The 17,491-nt window shown below is 37.2% G+C and overlaps 1 protein-coding gene and 1 pseudogene across 4 annotated transcripts in view; both read right to left on the bottom strand.

Moving 5' to 3' along the window:
* The window catches only part of ZNF148 (zinc finger protein 148), a 154,149-nt gene that overhangs the window by 114,083 nt on the left and 22,575 nt on the right, over window positions 1-17,491 (bottom strand). The gene's annotated exons all lie outside the window — the stretch shown is intronic.
* LOC105731917 (dnaJ homolog subfamily B member 6-like) lies at window positions 7,662-9,090 on the bottom strand (annotated as a pseudogene).

Here is a 17,491-nt window from a genome sequence, read left to right as displayed (position 1 = left end):
TTTGAAAATTCAAGTTATTAAGATTCCCTCTAAGGAGGTATAATTTATATATTTTTAACTAAATAATATCTGAATAGCCTAATAGTATGTTTTTCATAACCATATCTATCCCAAGGAGGAATAATAGCTGAATAAATTCAAACTAACCACCCCAAAAATCACCTTTCTTAAACCATTTTCCATTTCTACTCTCACACACAAAAAAAGCAAGCCAAAATCTTTAAAACTTTACAATTAGTGTAGTTATTGCACTTAGCTGAGAAAAAAAATCCTACAAAGGAGCACTCAGATACACAGAAGTTGGCTGAGCAAAGTAAAATAAAGCCATCAAGTGAAAATTTTCACCTGCTTTTGACCTTTTCAAATCAACTAATCAATAAACATTTGTTGAAGAAGAAACTGTCCATCCACATCAGAAAACACAAAAGCATTTTTTAATAAACTTTAGACTATAAACCACTAAAGAGATAGAACCTTTAAATCTAAATCACCTGCTTTTAGAAGAACCATGCCAAAACTAACCCTATCACAGTGAGGATGCTGCACTAACAAGCAACTATGCAATCCTTCCCCAGATAATGTAAATTAGTTTTTAAGGTTAGTAAGCCACCAACCTTAAGGAAAAGCTGTTTAATTTTTACATAAAGTTTTTTTTTTTTTTTTTTTTTTTCAGGCAGAGTCTCATTCTATCAGCAGGCTGGAGTGCAGTGGCGCCATCTCAGCTTTCTGCAACCTCCACCGGGTGCAAGCGATTGTCCTGCCTCAGCCTCCTGAGTAGCTGGGACTACAGGCGTGCACCACCACATCCAGCTAACTTTTGTATTTTTAATAGAGATGGGGTTTCAACAGGTTGGCCAGGATGGTCTCAATCTCTCAGCCTGATGATCCACCCACCTCGGCTTCCCAAAGTGCTGGGATTACAGGCATGAGCCACCGTGCCTGGCATTTTTACATAAATTTTTACTGAATAAACATTAATTTTGTAAATAATCATGATACTGGTGCTCAGGCTGGAGTGCAGTGGTGCAATCTTGGCTCACTGCAACCTCAAACTCCTGGGCATAGTACGTAACTTTCTACTATAACAATCAAGATCACCCAGGCAAATTTTGAAACAATCTTCCCAAAGATGATACAACCATATGCTGATAAAGTACTTCAGAGTTTACAAAGAGCTTTCACATGTGATATTTCATTCCTCAACCCCTGAACACTCACACACAACTACCTGGACAAGTATTATCGTTTGTCTCAGTTCTTTAGATGATAAAACAGGTTCAAGAGGTTAAGTACCCAAGATAACACACCATCTCAGTGGCAAGACAAAGACTTCAACCAAGGCTGGGCAGAGCAGTTCATGCCTATAATCCCAACACTCTGGGAGGCTGAGGTGGGAGGATCACTTAAGTCCAGGAATTTTAGATCAGCTTGGGCAACATAGTGAGACTCTACAAAAAATAGTTTTTTTAAAAAATTAGCCAAGCATGGCTAATTAATGCCGGCTACCCAGACACTAGGGAGGCTGAGGTGTGAGGAACACTTGAGCCCAGGAGTTTGAGGCTACAGTGAGCTAGGATTGCACCACTGCACTCCAGCCTGAGCAACAGAATGAGACCCTCATTCAAAAAAAAAAAAAAAAAAAGCCATCCACCAGATCCTCCACCACCTAATAAATGTCTACTCTAACCTAACACCACAGGAAAAATCATTTTCAAATTAAGATATATTTAACATTACTCTCAGCAATCTTCTAGGAGTCAGAAAAAAAGTAAACATCTTCAAAGTTAAATGTAATACCAATAGACATAAATTTTGAAAAAAAATCCTGTATCTACAATGATAGGTACATATGTATATAATCAGAAAACTCATCCCTTTTATTACATAAAATTATTGTAACGTAATAATGAAGGGAATTCTAGAAAGAATATAGAAATGTCCATTTAAAAATTAAAGTTTAACACTTCACTTAACTTTGATTTTTAAAGTGTCAATTCTTTGTGAACAAAAACATGTTAAAATACTATTACAAGTAATTATCTGGGCATGGTGATACACACCTGTAATCCCAGATACTCCAGAGGCTGAGGCACAAGAATGGCTTCAGCCTGGGAGGCAAAGGCTGCAGTGAACCAACATCATGCCACTGCACTCCATCCAGACTGGACAACAAAGCGAGACTGTCTCAAAAAAAAAAAAAAAAAATACTATTACAAGTCAAAGAAAACAAGAAGGAACTGGAATTACTGGTTTTAGTAGGAAATATAATTAAATATGGTAATTTAAAAACTTGTAAGTTGGACACAAAAAGGCATACTCCATTTCCAGTCCATCTTTTGATACTTTTCACCTTATTCGATGCCAGAACCAATCTGATCTACTCTGCCTAGAATACATGCCCAGAATTACACTATTTCAATGATACTTTTCACCTTATTCAATGCCAGAACCAATCTGATATACTCTGCCTAGAATACATGCCCAGAAATACACAGTCCCTAGTGTAAATACTGTATTTCCAGTGTAAATACACTAGGGAATGAATGTATGATTTCTTTTATGTTTAGGCACACCTCTTCTCTGAACACAATGTAGAAGTGTGCCTAAACATAAAAGAAATCATACAGTCCCTGAGCTAAGGGAATAGTTTTTAATCTGATTAGGAAACTGAGATTTGCCATAAAAATTAATTACAGAATACTAAGAAGTAGCTGCAAAGGAGACCAGTGATTCTTTTGTTGTTGTTGTTCTTAGTGATGGGGTCTCACTACATTTCCCCAGGCGGGTCTCAAACGCCTGACCACACGTGATCCTCCCACCTCAGCTCCCCAAGTTGCTGACATTACAGGTGTGAACCTCCATTAGAAAACTAGGCAATGTAAAAGCAAAACAATTTATCTTACCCTTTTCTTTTTTTTTTTCAAAATGGCCAATATATTTATTTGACTCTGACCAGTAACAAATGTCAGTTATCTTTTTGGTTTTGGTTTTTTTCATACATATGTATTTTTTATGTAACATAAATAATAAATATATTTATATTTTTATAAAAATAATAAATACTACATATATATTTTTAATTATACTTTTAAGTTCTGGGGTACATGTGCAGATTGTGCAGGTTTGTTACATAGGTAGAGATATGCCATGGTGGTTTGCTGCATCCATCCCCCTGTCATCTACATTAGGTATTTCTCCTAATGTTATCCCTCCCCAATCCCCCCACCCCCTGCTATCCCTCCCCTAGCCCCCCGACCCTCCGACAGGCCCTGGTGTGTGATGTTCCCCTCCCTGTGTCCATGTGTTCTCATTGTTCAACACCCACTATGAGTGAGAACATGCAGTATTTGGTTTTCTGCTCTTGTGTCAGTTTGCTGAGAATGATGGTTTCCAGATTCAGCCACGCCTCTGCAAAGGACATGAACTCATCCTTTTTATTGCTGCATAGTATTCCATGGTGTTTATGTGCCACATTTTCTCTATCCAGTCTATCATTGATGGGCATTTGCGTTGGTTCCAAGTCTTTGCTATTGTAAACAGTGCCACAATAAATGTACGTGTGCATGTGTCTTTATAACAGAATGTTTTATAATCCTTTGGGTATATATCCAGTAATGGGATTGCTAGGTCAAATGGTATTTCTATTTCAATCTATTAATTAGAATAAATCAGTTGCATAATACAAGATTTTCGGTCTTTTTTTGAAAAATGTTCAAGAGTACTAAAATGCAGTAACATGCATTACAGGAATAGTTTAAACATCTTAAATACAAATAAAATCTATTAAACACATCTTTGAAGAAAATGCTCAGAATTCAAAAACTCATTTTAATTAACTGAATAACAAAATTCTATTTATGGGTAGATGCACAGTAAAATAGTATGCATCTATTCCCTAACAACATCTTCAGCTGGATATGACTGACCTCACAAAAACTTACTGAGAGTCAGACAGCGTAGTTTATAAGTGAAGCACAGATTTTATATAATGCTTAGAAATATACAAGGCTTTACATTTTAAAATAACTAAAATAATATAATTGGATTGTTTGTAACACAAAGTATAAATGCTTGAGGAGATGGATATCTCATTTTCCATGATGCGATTATTATGCATTGCATGCCTGTATCAACTATTTCATGTACCCCATAAATATATATAACCTCTATGTATCCACAAAAATTAAAAATTAATTTTAAGTTCACAAAGCACATAATTATATACCATTATTTTCAATGCTGAAATAGCCCCCCAGACTGAGATGATACAGGGACTTCAACTTCCAGTTCAGATAAAATGGCCTAGGTCTGCTCTCCTGCTGCCCCTGCTCAGGAAGCACAACTGTAAACCATTGACATGTAAAGGAAAATCCAAAGGTGGTAAAAAGGCAGTAAACCAATCTGAGACCCCAGGACTGGAGAAACAAAAGAGCTGCAGAGTGTTTCATGTCCTCACACCCAACAGAAGAAGACAACTCAGACCTGGCATTTCCCAAGCACCAATCTAGCAACAGAAAGCAGCTCAGATAGTCACTTTCCTCTCCCAAAACAAATGGCAACAACTCTCTGATGTTGTCCTGAAAATACCAGGAGGAGGAGATCAACTGGAAGCCCAAATGACAATAAAGACCACAGGAAGCACTCTTGTTCCCTACTTGGCCTGAGACTGTTTTCCACCTAGAGATACAGAGGCAAGTAGGTGAAATTCAGGGACCCAGCGATAAGAAGTGGCTCAGGTTGGGTGAAGAACCTCTTCACTTGCCCAAAGGTACCAGGACAGGGGAGAAAAGAAAGAAGAGACCAGTACGTGGGTCCCTCCATAATCCTCTCCCATCTGTAGACAATCAGAAACCCAGCATGAGGAAACCCCTCCCAGTGGGAGCTCCAGTAGGATCAAACAAACCAAGTAGACTGCAAAGTCTCTAAAAATTAAACTGCCACTGGAACCACAGCCCACACCTAAAATAAAAATTTAAATAGGGCCCAGAGCCACCTAAGATAACAGATAAAATGTTCATGATATAACAAAACACACCTAAGATAATCACACCATAAATGAGAAAAGACAATCAACCAATGTCAAAATAGAGATAAATCCGATGTTGGAATCTGACAAGAATTTTAAAGCCAAAGTTTCAACAATATATTAACAAATTCTACTGCAACAAGTGAAAAAACCACAAACAGCCATAACAAAAATGTTTTAGCAATTATGTATTACCCAGAAACAAGTGAAAAATGGAAAATCTCAGCAAAGAAACAGAAGTTATAAAAAAGAAGCATAGTCTTCAGATACCCACTACAGAAAAAGAAAAAAAAAAGGCCAGGTGCAGTGGCTCATACCTGTAATCACAAAACTTTGGGAGGCTGGGGCAGGCAGATCAAGAGGTTAGAAGATTGAGACCATTCTGGTCAATTTGGTGAAACCCCATTTCTACCAAAAATACAAAAATTAGCTGGGCGTGGTGGCATGCACCTGTAGTCCTGGCTACTCAGGAGGCTGAGGCAGGAGAATCACTTGAACCTGGGCAGCAGAGGTTGCAGTGAGCCGAGACTGCGCCACTGTACTCCAGCTGAGTGACAGTGAGAAACTCCGTCTCAAAAAAAAAAAAAGAAAAAAAAAGCAGCAAAGCCAGCTGCAGTAGCTCACACCTGTAATCTCAGCACTTTGGGAAGATGAAGCAGGAGGATCACTTCTGCTAAGGAGGGTGAGCCCAGCGTGGGCAACACAGTGAGACCCCATCTCTACAAAAAATTTTTACAAATTAACTGGGCATGGTGGCACATGCCTGTAGTCCCAACTACTCACCAGGCTAAATTATGAAGATCACTTGAGCCTGGGAGATCAAAGCGGCAGTGAGCTGTGATCACACCACTGCACTCCTGCCAACAACAACAAAATTAAATTAAATAAATAAGAAGAAAAAATTAAGAGAACTAAAAAGTACAATAAATTTTTAAAAGGGGCTCAATTAAAACATAGAGATGGGCAGGGCATGGTGGCTCATGCCTGTAATCCCAGCAGTTCAGAAAGTCAAGGCAGGTAGATCACTTGAGCTCAGGAGTTCAACACCATCCTGGGCAACAGAGTGAAATCCCGTCTCTACAAAAAATATAAAAATTAGACAGGCATGGTGGCTTACACCTGTAGTCCCAGCTACTCAGGATGCTAAGGTAGGAAGATGTCTTGAGCCTGGGAGGTGGAGGCTGCAGTGAGCCAAAATTGTGCCACTAACTCCAGCCTGGGTAACCGAGTCACACTCTGTTTCAGAGGAAATAAAAAAAAAAAAGAAAGAAAATGACAGGGAAGAGAATACTTTTTTCAATTAACTTCCCTCTCTTGTTGACCTTCACCCAATGTGAACAAGAGAGGAAAGTAAATTGAAAAAAGTAATAGCTTTAGGAAACTACAGGGCCAAAAACCAAAAAAGATCCAACATTCACACCATCAAAGTCTCATAAAGAAGGAAGAAAGGGAGTGGGGCTCAAACACTACTTGAAGAAATGATGACTGAAACATTCTCAAATTGAAGGAACACTAACTTGCAGATCCAAATAGCTAAGCAAATCCAAAGAGAATAAACCTAATGAAATTTACACTAACACAGCATAATTAAACATTCAAAACCTAAAGACAAAAAATAAAATAAAATAAAATAAAAACAACTTGAAACCAGCCTGAGAGAAACGACACATTACCCATAAGGGAACGCCAATTCAAATGACACCAGATTTCTCATCTCAAACCACAGAGGCCAAAAATAAAAGTGGCACAGTATTTTTCAAATATTGGAAAAAAGACAATTGCCAACTGGGAATTCTATATCCAGTGAAACTGCCCTTCCAAAATAATGAGGAAATAAAAGTACATTCTCAAAAGAAGAAAAGTTAAAAAAAAAATGTCTCTAGCACACCAATCCATAAAGAATGGCTAAAGAAAATTTCCTAAACATAAAGAAAATGATTTTTTTAAAGGAATGATGAAATATCAAAAGAAGAAAGAACGGAAAGAGGTATAAACAAGACTATCTTTTTCTTTGTTAGTTTTATAAATAGTATTTCATGATTTAAACAAAAGTTATAACACTATCTGATACCGAAGACAATTATATTTCAAATTGGAGAAAGTGAAAGGTAAATTAAAGTGAGCTTTCCACACTTCTGTTGAAGTATAAACGTTGATACCACAGACTAAGTCACGTATGCATATTACAATAACCAAAACAGCCATTACAAAACCAAGAGATAGACTCAAAACAACATTATAAATAAGTCAAGATGGAATCCTAAATAAAGGTTCTAGTAATCTGCAGGAATACAAGGGAAAAAAATCATGCACTACCAGAAAAATTCTTAATTTATATTAAACCAGAAGTGTAACTATTTCTGTAGAAGATTCATCCTGGCAATGTTAACTTTGGAGCAGGCTAACACCACATGGCTCACATTTTAAACCACAATGGAAATGCAGATCCATGCTTTTATATGTGTGGTTTTTGTTTGTTTGTTTGTTTTTTAGTGTGCAATCTTTTCCTACCACTAAAGTGTCAAGGTTCACCTTGGAGTACACTTAAATAAAAACGCAAAGTACATACAGAGATTTACAATTTTAAAGACAATTTTAAAAAAAACAGTCCTATTACGTGGTCTCAATAATAAACTCAAAAGTCCACAACAAATGGGGGCTCTGTTGAGCTGTTTATAAATAGTTTAGATTTGGTATAATTACTGAAAGTTGAGTTCATTTGAAATGTTCAAAAAAAAAAGTTCCTGCTAATCCTCAAATGGTGCTTGATATAGTTTAACATTTCTGTTGAATGTATGCACGGAATTACTTGTTACCCATGTACAGCAGCTGCTCCTTACCATGTATCATTAAGGACTTTAACTGGCCATGTTCTTCAAATTCTATTCTTTCTTGACCATTCTCAACAATTCTCTTTGTAGTGATTTTTCTGTCATTAGCCATTTTAGTAGAAGCTGATATCAATTTGGAGTTGCCCATCCCACTACCACCAAATGACACGGAAGAGAATGAAGTGAAGCCCCCATGACCTAGTGACCTGAATGAAATAAATCTTGTATCAAAAGAAGAAAATCCAATTCCAAAAGATGGAAATCCACTGAATGTAGAAAAAAATGACTCTGTCCCTTGGCCTCCTCAGGGACCCCTTTGATTCCAAAAAAAGTCCTCAAGGGGGTCTTCAAAGAAGTCAAATGAAAATGGGTCCCTTCCACCAGAAAATTCCCTGAAGATATCATATGGGTTACAGAATGTGAAACCAAACTCAAATGGAATGACTTCCACCTCCTCTTCCACCATTTAATCCTTCTTTGCCACATCTGTCATAGATGTACCATCTTTTAGCATCTTACAGCACCTCACATGCCTCAGCCACTTGTTTGAATTTTCTCTCTGCTTCTTCTTTATTCTCAGGAATTTAATCTGGGTGCCACATCAGTGCCAGTTTCCAATATGCTTTTTTAATATCCTTGGGTGAAGTATGTCTCTGCACACCTAGAACTTCATAGTAATCCATTATGTTTTAACAGATTATTGGAAGAGGACTGAGGATGCAGGTGGCAAGCAATGGAACACACGTGGAGGTGGGGCAGTGGCCTGGATGCTCTGGGTTCTGGATCTCCTCTCAGCTCTGGCACAGCTGTGTTTGTGGTAGTAACAACAGCCTGAGTAGATTTTTCTTTTTAATGGCACAATTATATGTTGCTTGCAAGAAATTCAAATTGAGCAACATAGCAAGTTGAAAGCACAAGAATGGAAAGGTATAACAATAAACTGTTTTAAGCAGAGTGGCTACATTAACAACACAATCAACCAACAGAGTCTTATTAACTTGCATAGAGAATATTCCACTTAATAATAGCAGAACATACATTTTTTCAAGTGCCCCTGGAACATTCACCAAAGCCATAAAACAAACCTCAAAAACCTTAAAAGAACTGAAACAGTAACAGTGTATTCTCTGACCATTATTTACTCAAACCAGAAATCAGTAACAGGAAGACAACAGGAAAATCTCTAAACAGAGGAATAAACAACACACTTCTAAAAAGTCCATGGATCAAAATGGAAGTCTCAAATAAAATTTTAAAATATACATTAAAAATAAATGAAAATAAAAACATAACACATATCAAAATACATGGGATGCAGCTAACAACAATCAGAAGCACTAAATGCTTACATTAGACACAAGGAAAGATCTCAAACTAGTAACCAAATTGCCAAAAGAAACTAAAAAAGAGCAAAATGAAGCCAAAGCAAGAAGGAAGGAAATAATAAAGAGGGGAAATTAATAAAAAAGAGGAAAATAGAGAAAATCAATTAAGCAAAATGTTTATAAGTCTCTAGCAAAACTAACAACAACAAAAGACAAAGAGGAGACAGAAAACATCAGGTATTTAACAGAGGACACCAGCACAGATTCCACAGCAATTTTAAAAGAATATAAGGGAATACTACAAACAATTTTATGCTCTTAAATTTGACACCAAATTCTCAAAACCACACTAGCAAAACACAACCAAGATGAAATAGAGAATATAAATAACCCCATAACCATGAAATAAAACTGACTTCTTAATTTAAAAGTCCCCCCAGCTGCTGCCAAAAACAAAAACAAAAAAAAAACCCTGCAGGCTCGGATGGCTTCACTGGTGAATTCTACCAAACAGTTAATGAAAAATTAATACCAACTGTTCACAAACTCTTCCCAAAAATTGGGGAGAATATTCTTCAACTCATTTTATAAGATCAGTATTACTATTACCAACACAAGAAAAAGACATCACAAGAAAAGAAAATGAAAAGCCAATAGCTCTTACAAATGTAGTAGCAAAAATCCTCAACAAAATACTAACAAGCCAGATCTACCAACACATAGAAAGGATTATGCATGACCCTGTAGGATTCATCTCAGAAATGCAAGGTTGGCTTAACATCTGAAAATCAATATAATACACCACATCAAAAGAACAAAGGCAAAAAACCTTTATTTTTGGCAAATCATCTTAGATGAAGAAAAACATCTGAGGAAATACAATACCCTTACACAATAAAAACATCTAACAAACTAGGAAAGGAAACTTCTTCAACCTGATAAAGGCCATCTATGAAAAATCCAAAGCTAATATCATATTTAAAAGTAAAATAATAAGTGCTTCCTCCTAAGATCAGAAATAAGACAAGGATATCTGCTCTTGCTACTACTTCTATTCAACACTGTAGTAGAGGTACTATGATATGGTTTGGCTCTGTGTTCCCGCCCAAATTTGATCTCAAATTATAATCCCCACATGTCAAGGGAGGGATGTGTAAACCCCACGTGTCAAGGGAGAGAGATGACTGGATCATAGGGCAGTTCCCCCATGCTGTTCTCGTGATAGTGAATGAGTTCTCACAGATGTGATGGTTGTATAAGCATCTGGAATTTCCACTACTTGCACTTCTCTCTCCTGCCAACATGTGAAAAAGGTCCTTACTCCCACTTCGCCTTCTGCCATATTTGTAAGTTTCTTGAGGCCTCCCCAGCCATATGGAACTATGAGTCAATTAAACCTCTTTCCTTTATAAATTACCTAGTCTTGGATATTGCTTTATAGCAATGTGAGAATGGACTAATACAGTAAATTAAGTGAGAAACTGAATTAAATGGCATTAATATTGGAAAAAAATAAAACTCTATTTGCAGATGACATGATCATAAATACAGAAAACCCTACAGAATCCACTAAAAGCTACTAGAATAAACAAGTTCGGCAAGGATGCAAAGTACAAGAACAGTTTACAAAAATCAGTTATATTTCTATACGCTAGCAATGAACAATTCAAAAATAAAATTATGAAAATAACATTTATAATAGCAGCAAAAAATAAATAAATAAAGTGCTTGGTAATAAATTTAACAAAACAAGTACAATTGTACACTGAAAACTACAAAACATCCCTGTAAGAAATGAATAAAGACCTAAACAAACATCTAGTGTTCATGGATTGAAAAACTTCATATTGCTAAGATGAAAATACTTCATCAAATCATCTACTGATTCAATGCAATTCATATCAAAACCCCAGAACCTTTTCTTGCAGAAATGGACAAACTAATGCTAAAATTCATATGGAATTGCAAAGGACAGAGAAAATCCAAAACAATCTTTAAAGAGAAAGAACAAAGTTAGAGGATCCATACATTCTGATTTTAAAACTAACAAAGCTACAGTAATCAAGACACTGTGGTACTGGAATGAAGATAAACATATAGATCAAGGAATAGAATTTAGAGTCCAGACACAAATACGTAGATTTATGGTCAATCTTTTTTGTTAAATTTTATGTATTCTTTTTTTAGAAGTGGGGGTCTTATGATGTTGCCCAGGCTGGACTCGAACTCCTGGGCTCAAAGATCCTCCCATCTCAGCCTCGCAAACAGCTGAGACTATAGGAGTGTGCCACTGCACCAGGCTAAGTCAACCAACTTTTTGATGCCAGGACAATTCAATAAAGAAAGAAGTCTTTTCAACAAACCAGTGCTAGAACCAAAGAACATCTACATGCAAAATGAAATTGGATACCTTCATCATTCCATATACAAACATTAAATGGATTAAAATCCTGGCCCAGTGGCTCAAACCTGCAATCCCAGCAAATGCAGGTGGATCGTTTGAGCCCAAGAGTTTGAGACCAGCCTGGGCAACATGGAAAGACCTTGTTTCTACCAACAAAAAAAAAATACAAAAATTAGCTGGGAGTGGTGGCATGTGCCATAGTCCCAGCTACTCGGGAGGCTGCAGCTGGAGGATTGCTTGAGCCTGGGAGATCAAGGTTGCAGTGTGCTGTGATAGCACTACTGCACTCCAGCCCAGGCAAAAAAGCAAGACCCCATCTCAATTTAAAAAAAAAAAAGCGCTATACAACAGCAACAGCATCAAAAAGAATACTTAAGAATAAACTTCACTAACACACTGAAAACTACAAAGCACTGTTAAAAGAAATTAAAGACACAAATAAATGGAAAGACATCCATGTTCATGGATTAGAAGACTTAATGTTAAAATGTCCACACTACCCACAGTGATGTACAGATTCAATACAATCTCAATGAAAATCCCAACGCCATTTTTTACAGGAACACAAAAACAATCCTAAAACCCAAACAGAACCAAAAAAGCCCCCGAATGTAGCCAAAACAATCTCGAGAAAAGAACAACAAAGCTAAAGACCTCAAACTTCCTCATTTCAAAACCTATCAAAACAGTATGGTACTGGCATAAAAACAGATATACAGACCAATAGGACAGAACAGAAAGCCCAGAAATAAACCCAAGCATACAAAGGCAACTGATCGTCAAGAAAGGTGCCAAGAATTCACAACGGTAAAAGAACAGTCTCTTCAATAAATGGTACTGGGAAATTTGGGCAGCTATATGAAAAAGAATTCAAATTTGACCCTCATTTTACACCATACATTGAAGTCAACTCAAAATAGATTAGAAACTTTAATAAGACCTGAAACTGTAAAACTCCAAGAAGAGAACATGAGAGAAAAGCTTCAAAACATAGACATGATTTCTAGGATTTGACACCAAAAGCACAGGCAACAAGCGCAAAAACAGACAAGTGAGACTACATCAAGCTAAAAACCTTCTGCAGAGCAAAGAGAACAATCAACAGAGGAAACAAGCAACTTATGGAATAGGAAAAAGTATTTGCAAACTATACATCTGCTAAGAGTCTAAAATCCACAATATGTAATGACTCCTATAACTCAATAGCAAAAATAAATAAATAAATAAGCTGCTTTTAAATGGGCAAAGGACCTAAAAATACATTTATTCAAGGACAACATACAAAAGGCCAAAAGGTATATAAGCAGATGCTTACCATCAGTAATCATCAGGAATATGCAAATCAAAATCACAATAGGATACCATCTCACACCAGTAAGAATGGCTATTTAAGGGAACACTTAAATATTGTTGGTGGAAATGTAAATTAGTTCAGCCACTATGGAAAACAGTTTGGAGATTTCTCAAAAAACTTAAAACAGGCCAGATGTGGTGGTTCACAGCTGCAATCCCAGCACTTTTGGAGGCTGAGGTGGGAGGATCACTTGAGTCCAGGAGTTTGAGGCTGGAGTGAGCTATGATCTCACCACTGCACTACAGCTCAGGTGACAGAGCCACATCCGGTCTCAAAAAACAAACAAACTTAAAACAGAGGTACTATTCGACCCCACAATCCCATTACTGGGTATATATCCAAAAGAAATAAATCATTGTACCAAAAAGATACATGCACTTGTATGAACAACCATTATCCAAAAATAAAAATAACAAGTGTTGACAAGGATGGAGATACTGTAAACCCTGCACACTGTTCATAGGAATGCACAATGGTGCAGACACTATTTAAAAAAAAAAGTTTGGAGATTCCTCACAAAACTAAAAATTTACTACTGTATGTTCCAGAAATCCCACTTTTGCATCTTTGTCCAAAAGAACTGATAATAGGTTTTTGTTTGTTTGTTTTGAGAAGGAGTCTTACTCTGTCACCCAGGCTACAGTGGAATGGCACAATCTTGGCTCATTGCAACCTTCGTCTTGCAGGTTCAAGTGATTCTCCCACCTCAGCCTCCCAAGTAGCGGGGACTACAGACATGCGCCACCAGACCCGGGTAATTTTTTTATATTTTTAGTAGAGACGGCATTTCACCATGTTAGCCAGGCTGGTCTCAAATGCTTGACCTCAAATGATCCACTCGCCTTGGCCTCCCAAGTGCTGGGATTACAGGCGTGAGCCACCACCATGGATTTTGAGGAAATATTTGCACTCATGTTCACTACAGCAGTGGTCACAACCTTTTTGGCAGCAGGAACTGGTTTCATGGAAGACAATTTTTCAATGAGTGACGGGATGCTTTCAAGATGAAACTGTTTCACCTTAGATCATCAGGCATTAGATTTTCATAACGAGCATGTAAATTAGATCCCTCACATGCACAGTTAACAACAGGGTTCATGCTCCTAAGAAAATCTAACGCCACTGCTGATTTGACAGGAGGCAGAGCTCAGGCAATAATGCTTGTTCACCTGCCACTCACTTGCTGCTGTGCAGCCCAATTTGTAACAGGACTCGGACTGACAGTGGTCCATGGCCCAGATGTTAGGGACCCCTGCATTACAGCATTACGTACAATAGCCAAGATGTGGTAACAACCTAAATGTCCATCAACAGATGAATGAATAAAGAAAATATGATCTGTCTCTCTCTCTACACACACACACACACACACAATGGGACGTTATTCACCCTTAAAGAAGGAAATTCTATAATGTTGACAACATGGATGAACCTTAAGAACATTATAAGTGAAATAATGCAGTCACAAGAGGCCAAATACTGTATGATTCCACTTTTATGAGGGATCTAAGATAAAGTAGTCAATCTCATAGAAGCAGAAAGTAAAACAATGGTTGCCAGGGAATGAGAAGAGGTAGAAACGAGGAGTTGAGGCTGGGTGTGGTGGCCCACACCTATAATCCCAGCACTTTGCAAGGCCAAGGTGGGAGGATTGCTTGAGGCCAAGAAGTCAAGACTGTAGTGAGCTGTGATCACAACATTGCACTCCAGCCTGGGCAACAGAATGAGACCCAGTCTCTACAAAAATAATACAAAAATTTAAAATTAGCCAGGAGTGGTGGCAGATGCCTGTAGTCCTAGCTACTCAAAAAGCTGAGGTGAGAGGCTCATTTAAGCCCAGGAGGTCAAGACTGCAGTGGGCCATCACTGTGCTGCTGTACTCCAGCCTGGGCCACAAAGCGAGACCTTGTCTTTTTTTTAAAAAAAAAAAAAAAAAAAAAAAAAAGCAGTTGCTATTCAATGGGTATTGTTTAAGCTATCTGAAATGAAAACGTTCCAGAGATCTGTACAACATTGTGCTTCCAGTTAACAATATTGTACTGTACACTTAGAAATTTGTTAAAAGGAGAAAATATTTGCAAATCATCTAACTGATAAAAGTCTAATATCCAGAACATATAAAAAACTCTTAAAACCCAACAATAAAAAGACAACTCAACTAAAAATCAGGCAAAAGATCTGAAGACATTTCTCCAAAAAATATATACAAATGGCCAATAAGCAGATGAAATGATGCTCAACGTCATTAGTCAACAGACATGCAAATTAAACTATGAAATACTGCTTCACACCCACCAGCATAGCTACAATCAAAAAGACAGTATGAAGTGTTACTGAAGACATGGAGAAACTGGAACCCTCATATACTGCTGATAGAAATGTAAACTGGTAAAGCTGCTTTGGAACATAGTCTGGAAGTTCCTCAAATGGCTAAACATAGAGGTACCGTATGACTCAGCAATTTTTCACTCCTAGACACATACACATATACACAAAAGAAATGAAAACAAATGTCCACATAAAAACTTGCATATGGGCCAAGCGCGGTGGCTCATGCCTGTAATCCCAGCACTTTGGGAGGCCGAGGTGGCTGGATTACCTGAGGTCAGGAGTTCAAGACCAGCCTGGCCAACATGATGAAACCCCGTCTCTACCAAAAATACAAAAAATTAGCTGGGCGTGGTGATGGGTGCCTGTAATCCCAGCTACTTGGGAGGCTGAGGCAGGAGAATCACTTGAAGCCAGGAGGCAGAGGTTGCGGTGAGCCGAGATCACACCATTGCACTCTAGCCTGGGCAGTAAGAGCGAACCTCTGTCTCAGGAAAAAAAAAAGAAAAGAAAAAAAAAACTTGCACATGGATGTTCACAGCAGCATTATTCATAATGGCCAAAAAAAAAAAAAAAAAAAAGTGGAAACCCAACAACTGATGAATGGATACAAAAAAATGTGGTAAGTCCATATAATAGATTACTATTCAGCAATAAAAAGGAATGAACTGCTGACACATGCTACATCACGTAACATTACACTAAGTTAAAGCCAGACATAAAGACAATCTACTTTATTATTCCATTCACACGAAATGTCCAGAATAGGGAAAGTCCTAGAGACTGAAAGTAGACTAGTAGTTGCCAGGGACTGGGAGAAAGAGGGAAAGGAAATTCACTGCTAATGGGTAGTTTCTAGATAGAATGATGAAAATGTTCTAAAATTGATTATGGTGATGGCTGTACAATTCTGTAAATATACTGAAAACAACTGAACTGTACAGTTTAAGTGGGTAAATTGTATGGTATGTAAGTTATACCTCAATAACGCCATTTAAGAAAAACTATATGATGGCTGGAATTTGCTTCAAAATAGTATGGAAGATCTAAGTAAATGGAGAAATATCCTGTGGTCATGGCTTGAAGGCCTCCATATAACAAAAAAAAAAAAAAACTTCTCTAATTGAACTATAGCTTTATTCAATTCCTATCAAACTCCCAGCAAGATTTTTTGTGTAGATACAGATGTAATTATTCTAAAATTGTATGGAAAGGCAAAAAAAACCAGAAGAGCTAAAACAATCTTGACAGAAGAATGAAGTGAGAGGAGGCACTTTACTTGGTAAGACTTACTATAAAGCTATAATAATCAAGACAGTGTGGTACAAGAGGGAAGAAAGACACACATATCAATGGAAGAGAATAGAAAACCCCGAAACAGACCAACAAAACTATGTTCAACTGATTTTTGAACAGTTTGGAGTTTCTTAAATAACTCAACATGTACTTGCCATACAACCCAGCAATCCCACTCTTGGGCATTTATCTCAGATATATGGAAACTTTTATTTACAAAAAACCCTGTACACAAATCTCCATAACCTCTTTATTCATAATAACAAAATACTGCAACATACGAAAAGTTCTTCAACAAGTGAATGGCTAAACAAAGTATGCATACAAAGTATACATACATAGACAAAGTATGTCATTCTGGAAAGAACAAAACTATAGCTAGTAAACAGTTTGCCAGGGTACAAGGAGAAGTGTTGGAATGGGTGGGAATATAAAGGGATAGCATTGTGTATCTTGGTCATCCTGGTAGTTAGGTTAATTTACATATGGGACAAAATTACTAGAACTATACATACACAAAAATAAGCACAGGTTTTAAAAATAGTGAAAATGATGTAAATTCAGTAGTGTAGTTAACAGTAATATACTAATGACAACTTCCTAGTTTTGATGTCTTACTAGAACTTTATTAAGATGATTGGGTGAAGGGTACATAGGACTCTGTACTAATTTTGCCACTTCCTGTGAGTCTATAATTTTTTCAAAATCAAGGTTTTTTCCTTTTCATCATAGTAGAGACAGAGTTTTGCCATGTTTCCCAGGATGTTCTTGAACTCCTGAGTTCAAGAGATTCACCCACCCTGGTCTCCCAAAGTGTAGAGATTACAGGCGTGAGCCACTGTGCAAAGCCCAGAATAAGTTTAAAAAAAAAATTAATATGTGAGGCCAAGTTTAGTGGTTCATGCTTGTAATCCCAACATTTTGGGA

The sequence above is a fragment of the Aotus nancymaae genome, unplaced genomic scaffold (assembly GCF_030222135.1).
Source record: "Aotus nancymaae isolate 86718 unplaced genomic scaffold, 86718_ANA_hifiasm-v0.15.2.pri h1tg000046l, whole genome shotgun sequence".
NCBI lineage: Eukaryota > Metazoa > Chordata > Mammalia > Primates > Aotidae > Aotus > Aotus nancymaae.
The sequence above is the reverse complement of the archived record's forward strand: the minus strand, read 5'-3'. Positions and strand labels throughout refer to the sequence as shown.